The following is a 19,645-nucleotide window of genomic DNA, read 5'->3' as shown; positions in this document are numbered from 1 at the left end:
GAGTTGGGGTTCCGCACGGACTGTTTTTGTTGTTGCGCTTCCGGAGTAAAGGTTAACAGAGTTCCCGCCGTTAGGGGGTACTGTTTTGATGTCGAACAATAAAGCAAGTTCTGTTCCTGTGTCAGACACTCCGCCTCTGACTCCTTTTCTCCGGCGCTACACTGGTGACCCCGACGTCAGTCCCGGCGTTTTCGAGACTGAAACGAACATGGCAACCGCCATCCTCAAATTGCCGGAGTTTTGGGAGATGTCCGCGGCAGCGTGGTTCGCACAGACAGAGGCTCAGTTCGCCCTCTGCGGGATCTCAGATGATTCCACACGTTACTACCACGTTGTCTCAGCACTCGGGAGCTCAACGACGGCCAGAGCAGTGAACTTCATCACCTCTCCCCCGGCCCGAGATAAGTATGCTGGGATCAAGGCTCACCTTCTCAAGGTTTTTGAGCTTTCATGGCCGGAGCGTGCCCAACGTCTGTTGGCCATTAATGGACTGGGGGACAGCAAACCTTCCGAACTCATGGAAATGATGCTAAACCTGCTGGGCACGGAAAAGCCCAATTTCATTTTCATGGAACTGTTTCTCAGGCATATGCCACCGCATGTTCAGACGGCGCTCGCGAACAATACTGTCACTAGGCCGACAGTTTCTTCCTGGCAACCCAGCGCTTCTCCCCTGAGACGCTGGCCGCGACGGGCAGTTACTCGCCTCCGGGCCCGGGGGCGGCATCCAGCAGGGGCCCCATCGCCACGACGGCCGTGCTGGCACAGGCTTGTGCTACTTCCATGCCCGTTTCGGTGCGAAAGCGAAGAGGTGCCGCGCCCCTTGCAACTACGACGCGTCAGGAAACGCTAAAGCCCACGCCTCGCAGCAGCTGTGAGCGTGGGCGCGAAGAGCCGGCTGCTGTTCATCAAGGACAACCTTTCCGGGCGCAAATTCCTTTGCGACACCGGCGCCCAGAGGAGCGTCCTGACGGCCACTGCGGAGGACGCCGCTGGCGGGACTCATGGGCCACCCCTACTGTCCGCTAATGGCTCCCCTATCCGCTCTTATGGCATGAGGACTGTGGACTTGTGTTCCGGGAGTCAGCGCTTCACATGGGACTTTGTCACTGCGGATGTCTCATTCCCTCTCCTCAGCGCTGATTTTTTTTGTGCCCACGGGCTGCTGGTGGATGTTAAGAGGGGCCGTCTGGTGGATGCACTGACTTTTTCCACGGTCGCCTGCGTCCGCAATGAGGCGACTTATGGTGGTCTCTCCAGTTCGCTATCGGACGGCACCAAGTACCAACTCCTCCTTGGTGAGTTCCCTGGCTTGACACGGCCCACTTTCTCCCCTGCCACGACTAAACATGGGGTCGAGCACCACATTGAGACCAAGGGCCCCCCGATTCACGCGAGGGCCCGACGGCTTGACCCCGAGAAGCTAGCAGTCGCTAAGTCCGAGTTTGGCAACATGGAGCGTCTGGGCATCGTCCGCCGCTGGGATAGCCCGTGGGCCTCGCCACTACACATCGTCCCTAAACCGAGTGGCGGGTGGCGACCGTGTGGTGACTGCCGCCGCCTTAACGACGCCACTACGCCCGACAGCTACCCTGTTCCACACATTCAGGACTTCTCAGCCCACCTGGCAGGCAAAATCTTGTTCTCCAAGGTCGACCTGGTGCGCGGGTATCACCAGGTTCCCGTGCACCCCTCAGACGTTCCCAAGACAGCTGTAATCACTCCGTTTGGACTGTTCGAGTTTCTGAGGATGCCGTTTGGTCTTAAAAACGCGGCACAATCTTTCCAGCGTTTAATGGATTCTGTGCTCAGGGACTTGCCATTTGTGTTCGTCTATTTGGATGACATCCTCGTCGCCAGCTCCTCGGAGGATGAACATCTGATGCACCTCCGCGACCTCTTCGCAAGACTTGAGCAGCATGGCCTGATCATCAACCCGGCGAAGTGTGTTTTTGGGGTGCCCTCTATCCAGTTCCTCGGGCACCTCATAGACAAGAACGGCGCCGCCCACCTTCCGGCAAAGGTGGAGGGCGTCTCCGCTTTTCCCCGACCTCGCTCGGCTCGGGGCCTCCGGGAGTTCCTGGGGATGGTGACTTTCTACCACCGGTTCATCTGCCGGGCAGCCCACATAATGCGCCCGCTCTATGACGCTCTTAAAGAGAAGGCCCCCAACCGGGACATTGAATGGATGGCCGAGAGGATGGAAGCCTTCGAGGCTACGAAGGCCGCGCTGAGTCGTGCCGCTATGCTGGCCCACCCGACCCATGGGGACCCTGTTGCTCTCACTACCGATGCATCGGACTACGCTGTTGGAGCCGTATTCGAACAGTGGGTCGGCGGCGCCTGGCAACCGCTTGCCTTTTTCAGCTGTCAGCTGGTCCCCAGGGAGCGCAAATACAGCATGTTCGATAGAGAGCTCCTCGGCCTCTGGCTGGCGATCCGCCACTTCCGCTCCCTATTGGAAGGCCGTGACTTCACGGCATATGTGGACCATAAACCCCTCACTTTCGCCATGTCCAAGGTGGCCGAGCTGTGGTCCACCCGCCAGCAACGCCAACTGTCGTTCATCTCTGAGTACACTACGGACATCCAACACATCGCCGCCAAATCCAATGTGGTCGCGGACTGCCTCTCCAGGGCGATCGTCGGCACTGTGCATCTGGGTCTCGACTACTACCGCATGAGCGCAGACCAGGCCTCGGACCACGGGGTGCAGCCCCTCAAGGCTTCTGACACTTGTTTGCGCCTGGAGGAAGTCGTGGTTGGTGACGCGGGCGTCAGGTTGCTGTGCGACTTCTCGGCTGACCAGCCTCGGCCGCTGGTCCCTGCAAACTGGCAAAGAGCTGTTTTCGAGGCGGTCCACAACCTCTCCCACCCTGGAAGGAAATCGTCCGTGAGGCTGGTGGCCCAGAAGTTCGTGTGGCGCGGTCTCAAGAAAGATGTGCAGGCCTGGGTCGACTTGTGCATGGCCTGTCAGCGGGCTAAGGTGCATCGCCACACAAAAGCCCCCTTGCAGCCCTTCGCTGTCCCCGAGAGGACGTTTGACCACATCAACGTCGCACGGATTCACCTACTTGCTCACCATGGTGGACAGGATGACCCGCTGGCCCGAAGCCGTTCCCCTCTCCTCGACGTTGTCGTCAGACGTAGCCCGGGCGTTCATCGGCACGTGGGTGGCACGCTTCGGGACACCGTGCGACCTTTCCTCAGATCGTGGCCCTCAGTTTACCTCTGAACTCTGGAACACAGTTGCTGAGAGTTTGGGGGTCAAGCTGCACCGCACTACCGCCTATCACCCCCAGGCGAACGGTCTTTGCGAGCGGTTCCACCGCTCCATGAAAGCAGCCCTGCGTGCCGGCTTGATGGACGGCAACTGGTTGGATAAGCTCCCGTGGGTCATGCTCGGCCTCAGGTGCGCCCCCAAGGAGGACCTGTTGTCCTCATCCGCCGAACTCGTCTACGGCCAGCCACTGCGGGTCCCCGGCGAATTCATCCCGGACGCCACAGCGCCCTTGTCCGCAGCCAGGCAACGGTCCTCCCTGCTGGAGGCCGCAAAAGGGTTCGCGCCGGTTCCCACGTCGCAACATGGCACTCCAGCTGCCCGGCTGCCCCGTCACCTGCGCTCTGCGGATTTTGTGTTTGTTCGTCATGAAGCCCACCGTGGACCTCTCCCCCATATGACGGCCCGTTCAGGGTCCTGGAGCACGGGGATAAGAGCCTGCTCGTGGACATTGGCGGCAGACCCGAGACTGTTTCCGTGGACAGGGTCAAACCCGCGCACCTGGACATTGCCCAGCCTTTGGGGTTGGTCCTCCCTCCGCGCCGGGGTCGTCCCCCTTTGCCCTGTGCCCCTGCGTCTGCCGGGGTGCCCTTGACCCCGCCTGGGCCCTTGTCCCGTGACTCAATGGACAGTGCGGCCCCCCCCCCTCGGCCCCTACTGCACACCTGCCGGGGTCGGGTCATCATCCCTCCACAGCACAAGGATTTTGACTATGGGTGAATTCTGGGGGGGCTTGTGTGGTGTTTACATAATTCACCCGCGGGACCTCGAGTTTGGGTGCGGGGTTCCGCACGGACTGTTTTTGTTGTTGCGCTTCCGGAGTAAAGGTTAACAGAGTTCCCGCCGTTAGGGAGTAGTGTTTTGATGTTGAACAATAAAGCAAGTTCTGCTCCTGTGTCCGACTCCTTTTCTCCGGCGCTACAGCACGAAGGTATGGCTTATATTTGATTTTCAATACGTCTCGTATAAATGAATTCAAAGTTCTTCCCTAGCATAACACTGCTGCGTGTGAACGATTGACACACTTATTCTTTGTTGAGCGATATTTAGCGATGATCGGACTGCACAAACATATTGATTTCGTGCTGGCTCGCGACTGGAGCTTAACCAGACTGTGTTTGCACGAAGATATGGCCTAAATTTGATTTTTAATACACGTCTCGTATAAATGAATGAGACGTTCTCCGCTAGCATAACACCACTACGTGTGAACGATTGACACAGTTATTCTTTGTTGAGCGATATTTAGCGATGATCGGACTGCACAAACGTATTGATTTCTTGCTGGCTCGCGGCCGAAGCTTAACCAGACTGTAGTTGCACCAAGATATGCCCTAAATTTGATTTTTAATACACGTCTCGTATAAATGAATGAGACGTTCTCCACGAGCATAACACCGCTACGTGTGAACGATTGACACACTTATTCTTTGTTGAGCGATATTTAGCGATGATCGGACTGCACAAACGTATTGATTTCTTGCTGGCTCGCGGCCGAAGCTTAACCAGACTGTGTTTGCACGAAGATATGCCCTAAATTTGATTTTTAATACACATCTTGTATAAATGAATGAGACGTTCTCCGCTAGCATAACATTGCTACGTGTGAATGATTGAATGAAATCAGAAGCATGCCGTCTCTCTCAGTTAAGAATGTATTGTATTTAGAATCTATAATATATCGTTGATTTGAATGAAATCAGAAGCATGGAGTCTGTCTCAGTTCAGAATGTATCTTATTGTATTTGCCATTTTTACTGTTTGTCTTACGTCAGCGCACGTGGCGTGACGTCACTTCGGGAGGCGTGGTTAAGTGGCCTGTACGGAGGGGTCAATTGTGGCAAGTACTTCACTAATTTCACTTATATATGTGTACTGGTCGGTCGAAAGAGCACTGGTGACTAGCCCAGCTAGTGAAAGGCTGACTACACCAGGAATTGGTCACTAGTCAATTGCAGGGCACATATCAACACCATCACTGAGCTGGAATCAACTCCATGCTGCCCGCACCAAGGCAGGCGTGCGTACCACTACACCATCAGTGACTCACCGGTAGGTACAGTGAAGAAAAGAAGTATTTGAGCACCCTGCAATATTGCAAGTTTTCCCACTTAGAAATCATGGAGGGGTCTGAAATTTTCATCATAGGTGCATGTCCACTGTGAGAGAGATAATATGAAGAGAAAAATCCAGAAATCACAATGTATGATTTTTTCAATTATTTATTTGTGTGATACAGCTGCAAATAAGTATTTTAACACCTGAGAAAACCCATGTTAATATTTGGTACAGTCGCCTTTGTTTGCAATGACAGAGGTCAAACGTTTCTTGTAGTTGTTCACCAGGTTTGCACACACTGCAAGAGGGATTTTGGTTCACTCCTCCACACAGATCTTCTCTAGATCAAACAGGTTTCTGAGCTGTCGCTGAGAAACATGGAGTTTCAGATCCCTCCAAAGATTTTCTATTGGATTTAGGTCTGGAGACTGACTAGGCCACACAAGAACCTTGATATGCTTCTTACAGAGCTGACTGAGGGAAAGAGGTTGTTCCCCAAAATCTCACAATACATGGCATCCTCTCCTTAATACAGTGGAGTCGTTCTGTCCCATGTGAAGAAAAACACCCCCAAAGCATGATGGTACCACCTCCATGCTTCACAGTAGGGATGGTGTTCTTGGGATGGAACTCATCATTCGTCTTCCTCCAAACACGGTCAGTGGAATCATGACCAAAAAGTTCCATTTTGGTCTCATCTGACCACAAAACATTCTCCCATGACTCCTCTATATTATCCAAATGATCATTGGAAAACTCAAGACGGGCCTTGACATGAGCTGGTTTAAGCAGGGGACCCTTCTGTTCCATGCATGAGTTCAAACAATGACGTCTTCGTGTATTACCAACAGTCATCTTGGAAACGGTGGTCCCAGCTCTTTTCAGGTCATTGACCAAATCCTGTCGCGTAGTCCTGCTGATTCTCCACCTTTTTAAGAATCATTGAGACCCCACGAAGTGATATCTTGCATGGGGCTCCACTCCGATTGAGATTGACCGTCATGTTTAGCTTCTTCCATTTTCTAATGATTGGTCCAACAGTGGACCTTTTTTCACCGAGGTGTTTGGTAATTTCTCCATAGCCCTTTCCAGCCGTGTGGAGTTCTACAATTTTGTCTCTGGTGTCTCTGGTGGACAGCTCTTTGGTCTCGGCCATGCTACATGTTTGAGTCTTACTGTTTGTATGAGGTGGGCAGGTGTCTTTATGCAGCTAATGATCTCACACAGGTGCATCTGATTCAGGAAAAAACATGGAGTGGAGGTGAACTTTTAAAGGTGGACTAAGAGGTCTTTGAGGGTCAGAATTCTAGCTCATAGACAGGTGTTTAAATACTTATTTGCAGCTGTATCACATAAATAACTCGTTAAAAAAATCATACATTGTGATTTCTGGATTTTTCTTTTTATTTTATCTCTTTCACAGTGGACATAGACCTACGATGAAAATTTCAGACCCCTCCATGATTTCTAAGTGGGAGAACTTGCACTATAGCAGGGTGTTCAAATACTTATTTTCTTCACTTAGTTTATTACAGTATATACAGGGCAACTTTTATATACATAAAATATTTTCGTTAACCCTAAAAGTATTTCTATTGGTCAAGAGACTTGAAGTTTAAGAGCCTGCTTTAGTAAATAAATCAAATTGCCATGGACTTGAGACAGGTTACTGCATATAAAAAAAATGCATGGATTTTATGCGGTTGCTGGTTTTCCCCAAATTACAGTATCCAAGTAATAGTTTCTGTAACTTAATAATATATTTGTTTGCTTCATCTCATAACACTTAGAGTTCCATTACTTCAAGTTTCATTTTGATCTTGCACCCATCCATCCATCCATCCATCCATCCATCCATCCATCCATCCATCCATCCATCCATCCATCCATCCATCCATTTTCTGAGCCAATTCTCCTCACAAGGGTCACGGGAGTGCTAGAGCCTATCCCAGATATCGTCAGGCAGGAGGTAGGGTACATCCTTGTACTGGTTGCCAGTCAATCGCAGGGCACAGAAAAACAAGCACTAATTCAGTCACATTCACTTCCAAAGCCATAACATCATCATCTGTTCTTCCACAGGTTCTTTAAAGTACTAAAGGAGTACTTTTTGTTTATGTAAACTTTTGACCCTGAAGAAAATAATATAAAATTCTGTAAAAAAAAAATCTCTCTCTCATAATTGTGGGATTTAACAGAATTAAAATAGTTTGCTAAATAATCAAACTGTTTCCATAGTATCCGGGCCAGGTTGAGGGAACAGCAGCCTAAACTGCGAAGCCCAGAGTAGTAATGATATATTTGTGTTTGTGTTCACGTGGAAGACTAACAAACATTGTAAACTATAAACAAATTGATCTTGACATAGATGGTCCCTTAAACATTGAAGATGATTTGCAGTCTTTCTCAACATTCCTGAAATGCCTTTGGATGATAATATAAAAGTATTGAAAGAACCTCATATGTATTGTCATTAAAAAAATGTAATTGAAACATCGAAAGTCTTCTGCCTCCTTTTTGCTCAACAGCACATCCTTTAATTTCCATACATTTCTTTGTTACTCCTGAAGGGTTCTCATGTTTATTTTACTTCAACGCAACTTCATTAGGTGTGAAAATAACAACCATCATTAACGGCTCAATTTAAGGTCTCGGTATCATGTTCCACATTAACCCATTCGAGGGCAGCGTCCCATTTTTGGGACATCATGATTTTCACACATTATATCCTTCAGCATATCAAAATACTTAAGTGTTTTAATCTGAAGCCATAATTTGGTATCAGGAGAGGATAATTCATTGGTCAAAGTTAGCACGGAGTTATTTCCCTTTCCTTCCTGACCCGTCATGGCTGCCTGAAGTACACATGGAGCGTTTTCCAAGAGAAGAAAGGGAGAAAGGTCAGTATGCAACTAAATTTGTCTTCAAATTGCTAACCCATCAGTATTATTAATGCGTAAGTGTCGTTCTAGAAAAAGAATTAATTAATAAACATATCTCTAGTATGTACCACTTCACAGAATTGATAACATACCCGTCCCAGTTTTGGGACACTGCCTCTGAGAGTGTACATCTTTTTGTCCTTTTTTTTATGCGTTAAATGAAAAACAAGTGTTATTTCCTTGATTGTGGCCTCTTAGGTGACTTTTATCTCAATCAGGCAAAAAATTGCCACCCTACTCATGAATGGTTTGGATCTAATAGTATGGTATATATATAGTTTCATCGTGAAATGTTTTCGGCGAGAGCACAGGACATTCCTTTGTTCCCAACTTGACCCCCCACCCAAAAACAATTTGTTTGCCGTAAACGACAGCGGCTGCAAATGAGAATCGAGCAACTGTCGTCATGATGTGAAGTCACACTTGATTTATATGATACTCCCACCAAACAACATGGTTTCTTTCTCTCTACATGTAGACATCATTGACTTTGGATACCATATTTCCTCTCCAGGCTGGTTGACTGGTCTAAGACATTTGTCCAAGATGACACTTCATGCATTAAAATCCATCGCAAATATGGATCCTGAATTAGCTCTGCTTTTATCATAGCCCAAAAGCAGAGCTCTTGAGGGTAACAGTCCTGTCATAAGAAATATCAGTGTTACTCATGTATCAAAGGATTAATCCTGCATGATGGACAGTGATTGATGTAATCCAAAGATTTTAATTGCATATTTGTGACTTATTCTGCATTTTATTCCAGTTATTTGTGCTGTATGACAAGAAGGAGTACTTGAATTAGGATTTAGACTATTAACCTTAGCTTCTTTCACTAAATAGTGAGCTGTCCGTCATAGACATGTACAGTGGTGGGGCCCCTATGGAATTTCTTAAATTTGTGTACAAATTGGTTGGAAAATGTTGTTTGATTTTCACTTAAATCATGAGAATAAACAGAGTGCTTAAATTAACACCACACAAATTATTATGTTTTAATATTTTTATAGAGCAAAAGACGTAAAGCTTCACAGAAGAGGGCAGCAAAAAGTCACCTAACGCTTGGATTTATGAACTGGTAGATCTTCCTTTGGCAACAATAACCTCAACTAAATGCAAATCAGATGTGGACAATGATCAGGATCGATTTCGGACCATTCCTCTTCCCAAAACAGCTGATATTTAACAAGATTTCTGTGATGTCTGGTGTGAATAGCTCTCATGGTACACAACACACCACAGCATTTCTATTGGGTTAGGTTTAGGACTTTAAATGGGAAACAGCAAATAATATCTTTTTTTCTTCTGAAATCATTCTGTTGCTGATTTGCTTCTGTGTTTTGGATTTTAGTCCTGTTGCACCAAGTCTATTTTGATCTTAAACTGTTGGAGTGTAGCCTCAAGTTCTTTTCCAACTTATCTTGATAAACTTTTAGATAGATTTTTCCATTGATACCAGCTGTCCAGGCCCTGAGCTAAAAAAAAAAAAAAAAAAAAAAAAAAAGCACAGCCATGCCAAAATGCTCCTTCCACCATGCTTCAAATTTGGGCTAAAATTTTGATACATTAGTGTATGTGCCAAACTTGTTCCACACTTGGCACTGTGTATTCCTCCAAAACAATTCAACTTTGGTTTCATCTGTTCGCATAATATTTTGCCAATAATGCTGAGGAACATCCGAGTACTCTTCAGCAAACATGGGGCCTTTTTGGCTTGTGGGACTCCTGAGGCAGATGATGGGTACCGGCTGGCTAAGCAGATTACACCTTTGGTTGTCGCTGAGGCAAAAACACAGTCTTTGGAGGAGTTCGGTGAGGCCATGGAGAATGGCTTCAAGATGGCTTGGAGGAAATGCCGGTCCACTGTCCAGCGTCTCAGGAGAGGGAAGCAGTGCACAACCAACACTGTGTATAGTGAGGATGGGACGCTGCTGACCTCGATTCAGGATGTTGTGAGTCAGTGGGGAAAATACTTCGAAGACCTCCTCAATTCCTCTCATGTGCCTTCCCATGAGGAAGCAGAACCTTGGTTCTCTGAGGGGGGCTCTCCTATCTCTGGGGTTGAGATCACTGAGGTGGTTAAAAAAATCCTCGGTGGCAAGGGTGGATGAGATATGGTCAAAGTGTGGAGGTGTCCTAGTTGACAGGCTTCTACAACATCGCATGGACATCGGGGACAGTGCCTTTGGATTGGCAGTCTGGGGTGGTGTTCCCCCTTTTTAAGAAGGGGACAGGAGGGTGTGTTTCAACTGTAGGAGGCTCACATTCCTATTCAGGTGTGCTGGAGAGGAGGGTCCATCGTTAAGTCGAATCTCAGATTCAGGAGGAGCAATATGGTTTTCGTCCTGGCTGTGGAACAGGGAACTAACTCTACAGACTCAGCAGGGTCCTAGAGAGTGCATGGGACTTCGCCCAAGTAATCTACATGTGTTTTGTGGACGTGGAGAATGGGTTTTGACCGTGTCCCGCGGGGAGTCCTGCGGGGCTCTTTCGGGAGTATGGGGGACTGAACTCCTTGATATTAGCTGTTTGGTCACTGTACGACCAGTGTCAGAGTTTGGTCCGCAATCCTGGCAGTAAGTCGGACTTGTTTCCAGTGAGGGTTGGACTCCGCCAAGGCTGCCCTTTGTCACCGATTTTGTTTATAACTTTTAAGGACAGAATATTTAGGTGAACCCGAGGCGCAGAGGGGGTCTGGTTTGGTGGCCTCATTTTTAGATCCCTGTTTTTTGCAGATGATGTGGTTATATTGGCTTTATTAAAACATGATGAGATCTCCAGTGCTCACGGGAGCGGTTCGGAACCGAGTGTGAAGCAGGTGGGATGAAAATCAGCACCTCAAAATCTGAGACCATGGTCCTCAATTGGAAAAGAGTGGCGTGCCCTATCTGGGTCGGGGATAAGATCCTGCCCCAAGTGGAGGAGTTCAAGAATCTTGGGGTCTTGTTCACGAATGAGGAAAGAATGGAACAAGAGACAGAAGGATCACTGCATCGTCTGCAGTCATGCGGACTCTGTCCCAATCTGTTGTGGTAAAGAGAGAGCTAAGTCGAAAGGTGAAGCTCCCAATTTACCAGTTCATCAACGTTCTTACAGTGACCTATGGTACGAGCTGTGGGTCATGACCGAAAGAACGAGATCTAGGTTACAAGCGGCCAAAATGAGTTTCCTCTGCATGGTGTCCAGGGACTCCCTTAGAGATAGGGTGAGAATCTCTATCATCCAGCAATGGCTTAGTGTTGAGACGTTTCTCCGCATTGAAAGTAGCCAGATGATGTTCCTGGGGCACTTGATTCTGATACTTCCTCGACGTCTCCCTGGTGAGATATTCCGGGCATGTCCCACTGGAAAAAGACCAAGGCGACAACTCAGGACATGCTGGAGACGCTACATCTCTCGGCTGGCCAGGGAACGCCTCAGGATACCCCCAGAAGAGCTGGATGAAATGGCTTTAGAAGGGGAAATCTGGGCCTCCCTTTTAAACCTACTGCCCCTGTGACCAGGCCCGGAAAAGTAGTACAAAATAGATGTATAGAGTACCATGATTTATCGTTTGCTGTGAATGTTCTGTCCTCTGTCTGTGTTGTATGTGTTGAAGCAGGAGCTGTTGGAAGGTTTATAATGACCATGATAGCGCTGCTAATTTCTTTTGCCCAGTCTTTGTTTTTTTGCATTATATCATAGCATTACACTAGCAGACTTTTGTTTGACAAAGTTACTTGGTTTGGTTGGATATTTTGGTGTTTGAACATACAAAATTAAATTCTCATTTCTTTCATATGTCAGTTCCTTTTAGTAGACTTCAATTGTAGAAGAGAAATGGTAAACTTGAAGAAAGCACATTTTGAATTTTATTTGGGGAATTTTGGAGACAAGATTGAGAACATGGGTTGGAAGGCATACTGCGTTGTTTAAGTTTAAGTGTGTTATAATAAATTTAAATGTGTCATAAGGCAAGTGATAGTGTTAAAACTCTTTCAAAAATATTTTTCATATGGTCTCTATACCTAAGATTTTCACCTAGTGCAGGTGAATCTGGAATGTATTCCCTGGATTCAACAGGGTTTCACTCCACTCGATGTGCCCTGCAATGGAAATGTGACCAGTCCAGATGTCAGGTGGGATATCATCCAGCTGAATGGCGACCCTTATTAGGGATTAAATTTGGAGTTGATTTTCACATTATAGTTGTGGGACAGATACTGAGCCTGTTGCTCAGAAAGTAATTATGCATTTTTTTTCCGAGCTCGCACTGCCTTGCAGCACTCTGTAGCCTAAATCTGATAGTGTGCCATCACCGTGTTTTAGCAGAATTGGTCCCAGGTAACAATGTAGTCACAAGAAGGCAAACATGTGCCTTTCTCAAGAGTCTTCTCTTGCAAAGGCGGGCATGGGGGGTAGGAATAGAAAAAGCCAATGATCCGAAACAGTAAGTCGTTTAGGTGAATCTACCGACCGAATTGCCAAGATAAAAGAAGCGGGTCTCGGTAGATAAAATAAATGGAGCCCAACGGTGCTCTTAAAAAAAAAAAATAAATAAAAAAAAAAAAAAAAAAAAAAAAAGTAACATGGCCAAAACAATCTCCACACTACAGGGAAAAAAAGAGAACAAATGATTGGACTCGGGCTTCTGGAGAAATAAGAAGCTTGCCTTAATCCTTGCAGAGGATGGGGGCAAGAGAGGACAAAAATATGTCACGTAATGTGTCGTCAAGGTGACAGCTGGACCTCAATAAATGCACTTCGATAACATGTTGAGGACAAATGTTGTTTAGGCTTTTGCTTTGTACGCACCAAAAGTATTCTTTCACCTGCCTTGACTCACATAAGATTTTAAGTGATATTCCATTCTAAAACCATATGGGTTTAATGTGGTGTTTGTCTTGCTCTTGCAACTGTAAAAGATTTATTTTCTTGTGGCGAGGCTTTCACCAAGGTTAAGGAGTGAGTTTGTGGAAATTGGTCCAGAAACATTTTGTGTTTGTAGGGTCACAAACTGATGTTGGATGAGAAGGACTGGTTCAATATCCACTAGGTCAATCCAAAAGTGTTCTATTGGACTGAGGGCAGAACGCTGTGGAGGCCAGCCAAGTTCCTCCATTCAAAATTCTCTCATCGCTCAATTCTCAGAGTTCCAAATGTGTTTCTGGAATAATAGCCAAAAATAAACTCTTCAAATCGGTGTATTTTGAATCAAATCGGTGCCTTTCAAGAGTGACAAGTGATCACTTTGCAGCTTGGAGGCATTGGTGTGTACCACACTAGACATGGACCAGAGGAAGCACAGGAGAGCGATATCTTGGAAAACAAGAAAATTGTGAAAGGTAAAAGCTATAAGACAATGTCCAAGAAGTTTAATAGTCATGTGATGACAATTGCACATATTACTCAAAAATTTGAACATCCACAGGACTGTAGCCAACCTCCTCAGACAAGCCCGCCGGAAGAATATTTAATGACTAATTGATGAGACGGAAACTACAAATGGTAAAAAAAACAACAACATATCTATTAGAAATAGATAATTGAAATTAAAGGTAACCTCAAAGGTCAAGGTACATCAGTGTCAGATTGGACCCTCTATGGTTGTTTACAAAGCATTCATCTATGTATCCATCCATGCATTCATCCATCCTTCCGCCCGTCTGTCCATTTGTCTATCCATCTGTCCATCCCTCTCATCTTCTTCCGCTTATTCGAGGTCGGGTTGCAAAGGCAGTAGCTTAAGCAAGGATGCTCAGACTTCCCTCTACCCAGCCACTTCATCCAGCTCTTCTGGGGGGATCCCAAGGTGTTAATAGGCCAGGGGAAGAGAGTGCAACCCCTCTAAAGAAGACTGGCATCAGAGCCCAAGCCATGTGTGGAGGCGAGCCCGACAACATCTAGTCAGAACTTTTTGATCTCACACACCAACTTCGGCTCCATTCCTACAAAGAGGGGAATTTCAATGTCCTTAGACCCAGCTCCTGTAGCTGGGGATAAGATCGGTTAGGTGCCTGCCTTTGGCCACCGCCCAGCTCACCCTGCACCTGATCACTATGGCCCCTCCCACAGGTGGTGAACCCTTAGGAAGGGGACCCATGTTAGCCTTTCGGGCTGTGCCCAACCAGGTCCCATGGGTGCAGGCCAGGCCACCAGGTGCTTGCCTTCGAGCCCCACCTCCAGGCCTGGGTCCAGAGGAGGGAACCAGTGACCCGTGTCCGGGCAAGGGAAACCTTGATCCATTTAGCTCATTCATCATAGGAGTCTCACAGTCATACTTTGTCTGGTCCTTCACCTAGAACCTGTTTGCCATGGGTGACCATAGCAGATGCATGAAGACCCCAAAAAGTTAGCTCCTATGATAATTGGGACACACAGAATCTAAAGAATCCCATACCGGATCGGTTGTGGCCCGGGTTAACAACGCCCACCACCAGCACTGCTAACCTGCAGGGCGTCGGTGAAAATTCAACTACTGTGGGTCGAAGACAAAGAAGAGGAGGAAACTGGATTCGTCTTAAAAAGAAAAAGAGGAAAGCAAGTGTAGGGACTTTGAATGTTGGGACTATGACAGGAAAGGCTCAGGAATTGTTTGACATGATGATTAGGAGAAAGGTTGATATATTGTGGATCCAAGAGAGCAGGTGGAAAGGTAGTAAGGCTAGAAGTTTAGGAGCAGGGTTTAAATTATTCTACCACGGAGTAGATAGGAAGAAAAATGGAGTAGGGGTTATTTTAAAGGAAGACCTGGCTAAGAATGTCTTGGAGGTGAAGAGTGTCATATCAAGTGATGAGACTAAAATTTGCAATTGAGGGTGTTATGTATGATGTGGTAAGCGGCTATGCCCCACAGGTAGGATGTGACCTAGAGTTGAAAGAGGAATTCTGGAAGGAACGAGATGAAGTAGTAGTTCTGAGCATTCCAGACAGAGAGAGAGTTGTGATTGGTGCAGATTGTAATGGAAATATTGGTAAAGGAAACAGGGGCAATGAAGAAGTGATGGGTCAGTACGGCATCCAAGAAAGAAACTTTGAGGGACAGATGGTGGTGGACTTTACAAAAAGGATGGAGATGGCTGTAGTGAACACTTATTTCCAGAAAAGGGAGGAACATATAGTGACCGACAAGAGCGGAGGTAGAAGCACGCAGGTGGATAATATTTTGCGCAGACGATGTATTCTGAAGGAGGTTACTGACTGTAAAGTAGTGGTAGGGGAGTGTGTAGCTTGACAGCATAGAATGGTGGTGTGTAGGATGACTCTCGTGGTGGGTAGGAAGATTAAGAAGACAAAGGTAGAGCAGAGAACCATGTGGTGGAAGCTGAGAAAGGAAGAATGTTGTGCGGCCTTTCCGAAAGAGTTGAGACAGGCTCTCGATGGACAGCAGAAGCTCCCGGAAAACTGGACTACGACAGCCAAGGTGATCAGAGACAGGCAGGATAGTACTTGGTGTGTCTTCTGGTAGGAAAGGGGAGAAGGAGACTTGGTGGTGGAGCCCCAAAATACAAGACGTCATAAAGAGGTTAGCGAAGAAGAAATGGGACACTGAGAAGACTGAGGAGTCGCGAAAGGAGTACATTGAGATGCAACGTAGGGCAAAGGTAGAGGTGGCAAAGGCTAAACAAGAGGCATATGTAAGACATGTACACCAGGTTGGACACGAAAGAAGGAGAAAAGTATCTCTACAGGTTGGCCAGACAGAGGGATAGAGATGGGAAGGATGTGCAGCAGGTAAGTGTGATTAAGGATAGAGATGGAAATGTGTTGACTGGTGCCAGTAGTGTGCTAAATAGATCGAGAGAATACTTTGAGAAGTTGATGAATGAAGAAAATGAGAGAGAAGGAAGAGTTGAAGAGGCAAGTGTAGAAAAAGAGAGAGAAGGAAGAGCAGAAGAGGCAAGTGTGAAGGATCAGGAAGTGGCAATGATTAGTAAGGGGGAAGTTAGAACAAAGGATGAAAAATGGAAACACATTTGGTCCTGATGACATCCCGGTGGAGGTATAGAAGCAATTTGGAGATATGGCTGTGGAGTTTTTGACCAACTTATTCAACAGAATACTTGCGGGCAAAAAGATGTCTGAGGAATGGAGGAAAAGTGTACTAGTTCCCATTTTTAAGAACAAAGGCGATGTCCAGAGCTGTGGGAATTACAGAGGAATAAAGTTAATGAGCCACACAATGAAGTTTTGGGAAAGAGTAGTGGAGGCTAGACTCAGGAAAGAAGTAAGTATATGTGAGCAACAGTATGGTTTCATGCCTAGAAAGAGTACCACAGACGCATTATTCGGCTTGAGGATGCTAGTGGAAAAGTACAGAGAAGGTCAGAAGGAGCTACATTGTGTTTTTGTGGATCTCGAGAAAGCCTATGACAGAGTACCAAGATAGGAACTGTGGTACTGCATGCGTAAGTCTGGTGTGGCAGAGAAACATGTTAGAATAGTACAGGACATGCATGATGGCAGCAGAACAATGGTGAGGTATGCCATTGGTGTGTCAGAAGAATTTAAGTTGGAGGTGGGACTGCATCAGGGATCAGCTCTGAGCCCCTTCCTGTTTGCAGTAGTAATGGATAGGCTGACAGACTAGGTTAGACTGGAATCCCCTTGGACCATAATGTTCACAGATGATAATATGATATGCAGTGAAAGCAGGGAGCAGGCAGAGGAACAATTAGAAAGATGGAGACATCCACTGGAAAGGAGAAGAATGAAGATTAGCCAAAGTAAAACAGAGTATATGTGCGTAAATGAGAGGGGTGGAGGGGGCTGAGTGAGGCTACAGGGAGAAAAGATAGCCCGGTTGGACAACTTCAAATATTTAGGGTCAACAATCCAGAGCAACGGTGAGTGCAGTAAGGAAGTGAAGAAACAGGTCTAAGCAGGTTGAAACGGCTGGCGAAAGGTGTCTGGTGTGTTATGTGACACAAGAGTCTCTGCTCGGATGAAGGGCAAAGTTTACAAAACAGTGGTGAGGCCAGCCATGATGTACGGATTAGAGACGGTGGCACTGAAGAAACAACAGGAATCTGAACTGGAGGTGGCAGAAATGAAGATGTTGAGGTTCTCGCTCGGAGTGACCAGGTTGGATAGGATTAGAAATGAGCTCATTAGAGGGACAGCCAAAGTTGGATGTTTTGGAGATAAGGTGAGAGAGAGCAGACTGGACATGTTCAGAGGCGAGAGAGTGAGTATATTGGTAGAAGGGTGCTGAGGATGGAACTGCCTAGGAAAAGAGCAAGAGGAAGACCAAAGAGAAGGTTGATGGATGTTGTGAGGGAAGACAGTTGGGGTTAAAGGGGGAGATGCAGGAGATAGGCTACAATGGAAAAAGGTGACACGCTGTGGCGACCCCTAACGGGACAAGCCGAAAGGAAAAGAAGAAGAAGACAGGCCCTTCCAACAGGTTAAGGTGATGGCTTTCAGGAGGGGAAGGAAGAAACCACTGTTCAAAAGAAATAATAAAAAAGCGGGATTGGACCTCACCAAACTGCATGTTGACAAGCCAAAAAGATTTTGGAAGCATCTGGCACTGGGTGTCTGCAATCTGTGCTGGGTACAATGAAATCTTAAGACTAGAAAAGTATTCCAGAGAGAAATGTGCTGCTCAATTTCAGAAACCTTGGTCTCAGTTGCAGGTCATAGGTCTTACAATGGAATAATGACCCCAAAAAACAAACAAACAAACAAACAAACAAACAAACAAACAAACAACACACACACACACACACAACACACACACACACACACACACACACACACACACACACACCACACACACACACACAAAAACCCTCTAAAGATACCTAGTATGAGCTAAAAGCTAAACATTGTACTATTCTGATAAGGCCAGAGATAACCGAAGCAGTTTGCTCTTGAAGAGAGAGACAACATAATTGCTAAGAGGTGCAGAAGTCTCACCAGAAAGTTAAAAAAAAAAGTTTGATTGCAGTGATTCCCTCAAAATGTTGGGCTATAAAATGTTAAGTTAAAGGTATCATCATTCATATCCATGTCTGTTACATGAGTTTGTTTTTGAAAAAATATTCTGTTGAACCACATTTCAAAATGTCTCATTTTCATGTTAATATCTTTTTTTTTTTTTTTTTTTAAACATACAATATCAGATTCAATTTCTCTCACCGTTGTGGGTTTGTCTTCCATGAACATAAATTGGCAGAAATTAGAAATTTAAAGACAGCACGGTGGAGCAGCTGTAGAGCATTGGCCTCACAGTTCTGAGGAACGAATGGAGTTTGCATGTTCTTTCCGTGACTGCGTGGGTTTTCTCTGGGCACTCCGGTTTCTTCCCACATTCCACAAACATGCAACATTAATTCAACACTCTAAATTGCTCCTAGCTGTGATTGTGAGTGCGACTGTTGTCTGTCTCCATGTACCCTGCGATTGGCAGACAACCAATGGCTTGGGCTCTGGTGCCAGTCCTCTTGAGAGTGGTTGCACTCTCTTCCCTGGCCTGGGAACACTTGTGAGGAAAAGCGGCGAAGAAGATAGATAGATAGATAGAGCGAGAGCGAGAGCGAGAGAGCGAGAGGGAGGGAGAATAGATAGATAGATGATAGATAGATAGATAGATAGATAGATAGATAGGATAGATAGATAGATAGATATAGATAGATAGATAGATAGATAATAGATAGATAGATAGATAATAGATAGATAGATAGAAGATAGATAGATAGATAGATAGATGATGCACTGGAGCCTATCCCAGCTGATTTAAGGCAAAAGGCAGAATATACCCCAAACTGGTCTCCAGTCAGTCCAAATCGCACATATAAACACGGCCAACCATTTGTACTTACATTTACACCTACAGGCAATTTATAGTCTACATTTAAACTGCCATGCATGTTTTTGGAATGTGTCAGGAAACCGGACTGCACGGAAAAACCTCTGCAGGCACAGGGAGAATGTGCAAACTCCACAAAGGCGGCGCCGGGGTTTGAATTCCAGTTCTCAGAACTGTGAGACAGAACCCCAGCATCAGTGACATATACAGTGAGGAAATTCTCAGATTATTTTGTCAAATATACAGTACAACTTAACTTTTGTAACTCATTTTCGGTTACTACCCAACTTTATTCTCATAATGGGAACGATATTCTTGCAAATATGATAAAATGCAACTTTTAAAAAAGACGATACAAGATGTCAAAAAATATGACTATTTTTATGATATAACATTTTGCGGAATATGACTTGATTTGTCATAATATAATCTATTCTCCATATTGCTTATCGAAACTAGGGTCTGGAAATCTCAATGGATGATTTTTAAAAATAATTTATTTGTATGTTACTGCTGAAAATAAGCATTTGAACACCTGTGAAAATCATTGTTAATATTTGATACAGTAGCCAT

General features: G+C 46.0%; 1 protein-coding gene across 4 annotated transcripts in view; it reads right to left on the bottom strand.

Moving 5' to 3' along the window:
- The window catches only part of LOC133512158 (contactin-associated protein-like 5), a 219,008-nt gene that overhangs the window by 16,624 nt on the left and 182,739 nt on the right, over positions 1 to 19,645 (bottom strand). The window lies entirely within an intron of this gene.

Source organism: Syngnathoides biaculeatus, chromosome 14, assembly GCF_019802595.1.
Source record: "Syngnathoides biaculeatus isolate LvHL_M chromosome 14, ASM1980259v1, whole genome shotgun sequence".
NCBI classification, from domain to species: Eukaryota; Metazoa; Chordata; class Actinopteri; order Syngnathiformes; family Syngnathidae; genus Syngnathoides; species Syngnathoides biaculeatus.
The sequence above is the reverse complement of the archived record's forward strand: the minus strand, read 5'-3'. Positions and strand labels throughout refer to the sequence as shown.